Source organism: Octopus sinensis, linkage group LG12, assembly GCF_006345805.1.
Source record: "Octopus sinensis linkage group LG12, ASM634580v1, whole genome shotgun sequence".
Classification (NCBI taxonomy): Eukaryota; Metazoa; Mollusca; class Cephalopoda; order Octopoda; family Octopodidae; genus Octopus; species Octopus sinensis.
In genome coordinates, this window is record NC_043008.1 from 46,960,480 (window position 1) to 46,965,479 (window position 5,000).

The 5,000-nt window shown below is 34.5% G+C and overlaps 1 protein-coding gene across 4 annotated transcripts in view; it reads right to left on the reverse strand.

Annotated features, from left to right (window-relative positions):
• Positions 1 to 5,000, reverse strand: part of LOC115218067 (protein trapped in endoderm-1-like) — a 415,031-nt gene that overhangs the window by 345,717 nt on the left and 64,314 nt on the right. The window lies entirely within an intron of this gene.

A 5,000-nucleotide genomic window follows, 5' to 3' on the forward strand; every position in this document is an offset into this window, starting at 1 on the left:
ATATGAGTCGCCACGATAGATCGGTAGCCACTACACACGTTATTTTCTCCCCTTGTTTCTTTCTGTCTTACTTTCTGTGGAAGAGCGTAGGCTCGAAACGTAAAAGACTTTTCCAATTCCTGAGCGTTATACTAATACATCTGTTTGTTTTCTACACTACCTGTCTTCGTCTTTTGTGTATTTCGTGAATTCATCCTATCTATATATATATATATACATGCATGTATATGTGCAGAACTTTATGTTTTGCTTTATGCAGGTTCTCTCTTGCATGTATTTTCATATCTAGATATGAATATATACTTACAAGCTCATATATGCTTACATGATAATCTTCTGGAAAGTTTTACAGATTGTTACAGTTCCGGCGAGAGGTTGAATCTGCACGTACGCATGCATGCACATGTGTCTTGCGCGTCTATGAGAAAAAGTGCACTTGGCCTAACAGAACTCTTTAACGACGCCATCTCAATTGTGTAGCTTCAAGTGACATGTGAAAGGCTCTATGAAATGGTAGCCATATTTATTGAACATATTTTCCACCAGAGGTTCACCGTGTTAATTACCAGAATGACTACAGATCACAAATATGATTTACAATTCAGGCTTTCAAAGTGAAAGCTTCAAATCTGTCACCAATTTCCCCAGTAATTAAGCGAGACCACAACCGACAGGTTCATACAGTTGGTGAGTGTTTGGGAAATATTAATTATTATAAATATTTTTAAAAACAGTGAATGGAAATTTCCCTTGTGCGTTTTATCAAATGAAGTGAAAGATTTTGTGAACAGCCGACTAACGATATTCAACCTAAAATTTAATAAACGCTATTTAAATCTGGTTCCATAATTGATTAATGCATGATATGTAGAGACACGGAAATCAATTCAGGGGTGTTGGCCATAAATTGGAAAGGAAATATGTCCTCCTGCATTTCTCAATTCACAGGATTTCTCACCTTCAAAATTAGTGTTGTGATACTTAGGCCACTACATCCTCACCAACTGCTGCTATATTTCGCCCCCTCTCTCTCTCTCCCTTACTCCTATTACTCTGTCTGTCTTTCTCTATCTCTCTTCGTGTTTTCTCTCTCTCTCTCTCACTCTTACTTTTCTTTCTCGCTTCATTCTCTCTCGTTCAATTTCAATCATAACAGTTTCACGTGTAATACAATCGTTGATAAACGACATATAATATTTTAAGTCAACACAACAAAAAACTAAATATTTTACTCTGCCGATCCTTTAGCGTTTGACAATGATTTTACAACGAATTTCTTTACACCGTTTTTTTTCTTTTTTCATGTCTCATTGCACGCGAATAATATTCTCTAGAATTAAAAGTTACCCCCACAAAACTCGTCAATCTTCTTTTAATTACTTTTCTTACTTTTAAAGTAATTCCCGCCAACTGATGAATATCTCGTACGCAATGTAATCTGTCATAAACAACAAACATCTTTCTCATCATTAAGCTTGTATCCTCCGGTGTAATTTTAGTGCTATCTAAAAATAAATGGACTGTAATCTTCCGACATAAATGGATAATCTACCGACCGTGAACGCTATGACATATTCAAAAATATTATTCGACTTCGTGGAAAAATTCTTCGACCTGTAGATCCATTTCCAGTTGCCATGTCACAGTATTTATTGATGTAGTATGCGCTAAACCGTCACTATGTACGTTTAAGTCGATATAACTTTAAATCATCTACGCCTAATTTCGCATTGGCGATCCTCTGTCACGGTTTTGATTTAAATTCTTTTAAAACCTGTTGGTTATCAACCTTGGAATACCCTTCTTATTAAGACACAATTTTCTTAAAATTATTTCCTATTTCAGCGAAACAGTAATAATTGGAAGATCGTGTGGAACTGTCATCATTTTAAGATATACCTCTGTCTGAGACTCATTTCAAATATTAGCACAAGGCCAGCAATTTCAGATGAGGAAATAAATCGATGATATCAACTCCAATGTTAAATTAACTTAGTGCATATTTCATCAACCCTGAAAGGATGAAAAGAAAATTCGACTTCGGCGGAATCTGAACTCAGAAGAAATGTCGATAAGCGCGTTTCCCGGCGCAGTAACGATTCTGCCAGCTAGCCTCCTTATAGTAACGTGGCTACTTTAATATATTGCGATCCAACTTTCTAAAATAATTAAATATATTTCGTATAGAGTGTCATCTGATACACTATTTTAATGTTAAGTAATGATTTTTTTTAGATTCTAATGGAATTCCAGACAACCTATTCTGTCTTTGATACATGGGAGTTATCTAATAACAATTCCCTGGACATGTTCAGGTTTTTAATATCGATTGTTCATTCTCCAAGGTCTTTTCTGTTATCCTTTGCATCTGCACTGTCAGGGGCATTACGCAGAGTAATTATAATTCTTTTGATTTACGAATGTCAGTAAATGAATTGTGACACAATTCCTTTATAGTTCAGCATTTCGTTATTTCCTAGTAGCATACATGTATGTGTGTGTATATGTGTGAGCTTCTGAGGTCGTCTTGGCAGAGACATTGAAGATTCTGTCAATATTTTTCCATGTAAAAATAGAATTAATGAACATACATTCTACTAAAATGTATTCAGTTATACTTCCGTTTAATATTAGATTGTTACAAGTATGACTTCACATAGAAATCAAGCATATATGTGCGTATTTGACTTATATGGTTTGTATGTCCATTGATGCATGTTTTATGGCTGAATGGAAATATCTATTTTGTGTATACTACAAATAATCTGATAAGCATAAGTCATAAGAGACGAATAATAAATTATTCATGACTACAATTTGTTTTAATATTTTATTGAGAACTGCCACAGTGGCATCCGATCCCCTTTTCAAGTTTTCCTAGATTAACCGAAGAAATGGTGGACGCAATCACAGGGAATGGTGTTTTTGGTGCAATCCTTGCAAAAGATAAGTTGTTTGCCTTTGATTAACTGCTTAGTCAACGAGAGAAATGGAAGGTCTCTACCTCTTTTTAATTTAAGGGGAATCCCAGTGGGTAGCAGGAAGGGAGGTATTTATTCTCAAACAAGACATCTGAACAGAATGCTAGCAATAAGATGAAATGTTGTAAAGAGATATCTAAAATCTGAGGATAATACTATATGGGGTAGGCGTGCGAGTGATTCAGCTACACGAGAGTTTTCATAACACATAGACACGTGACATTTCATACGACTCAGTATATATATATCGTTAATCTACAGCCCTACAAATTAAATGCATCAACTCCTAACAAAGAAGAATATCAGTTTTAAAATTCGTTGGAGCTGGACCAAAAACCGCAAGATATTTTTCCTCCTACGCTGTAACCAACACTGAAGCAATCTGTTGCCTCTTTTACTCGGTTTAAAGAACCCATGACCCAGGCAGTGATCTGAAATATATATGTGAATCTATTGATGTATACATTCTTTGTTCTTATAATCTGTGTATGTTTATATCAACGTGTGAGTAGGCGAGCAGATAAAGAGGAATTTCTAAAACTTCATAATGTGTTTGTATATTGTAGATACAGAGTTACGTAAAGACTTATCGTCTACATTCAACAGAAAGCTCCAGAGAAGTATAAACAAAATATGACGAGAAAAATATAAAGAAACCGATCAAGTGAAGAAGAGGAGAAAGCCATTTCATATCAATATGGCTGTATACAAACACACGCAAACAACACACACAAGCACACATATACATACATACATTATATAAATATATATATATATATGATATATATCTAATACATATAAAATATACGATACATATATATATATATATATATATATACATACAGGCATACATATATACCCTCACATCCACACACTTCACATATATTTGTACACCTTCCTATTTTCTTGTTGTTTAGAAAAGAAAGAATAAAATAGTGATTACATGAACGAAGCCATAGTCTACCGAGTAGACTACGGTTGCTCTCCTTTGAAAATTAGCTGTGTCTTCTTGTGAAATCGATATCTATATTTTGAATCGAGTTTACAAATAGAACCGTTTTCTGCTTCTAGTATTCAGTGACGATCTGGTGTTAATGTCATTTCCAATAAGCTACGCTGCAATGTGGACGACTTCTAGCAGAAGATTGTGCCGATTCGTCATACAAATGCCAACAAGTTATCTCGGAATACGCTTCCCTAAACGGAGCCCTTAAAAACATCTTTGGGTGTGGCGACGACAATTCAATTTGCCTTAACATCGTAACATTATATATATATACATATATACGACAGGCTTCTTTCAGTTTCCGTCTACCAAATCCACTCACAAGGCATTGGTCGGCCTGGGGCTATAGCAGAAGACACTTGCCCAAGATGCCACGCAGTGGGACTGAACCCGGAACCATGTGGTTGGTTAGCAAGCTACTTACCACACAGCCACTCCTGCGCCTATATATATATATATATATATATATATTATATATATATATATATATATATATATATATATGTATATATAAATAATTAATTAATAAGGGTGAGAGAATTAGATACTAATTTAATAGTATATTTATTCAACACCAAGTGGCCTAGTGCTACGAGAAACCTGGATTATTATAATATTTTATAACATATTACAATATTTTTACAAAATAAATATAAGAGAGTGGTCACTATATTGCTCACTCTAGCACCAGTTAATCCAAAAGGTTTCAACCACGAAAATACATGTTTCCCATGAAAGTCAGTACGACTGTTAGCTCACACGGACAGGGCAAATAAAAAATAACAAAAATACAGATTATTTTGGGACAATTGTTTCGCTATTAATGAATTAAATGTAATATTACTTACAAAAAATCCATTTGTAGCTCGTCAGCCAAGACTATCTGGGTGAAATCCAGTGGATTTCACCCAGATAGTCTTGGCTGACGAGCTACAAATGGATTTTTTGTAAGTAATATTACATTTAATTCATTAATAGCGAAACAATTGTCCCAAAATAATCTGTATTTTTGT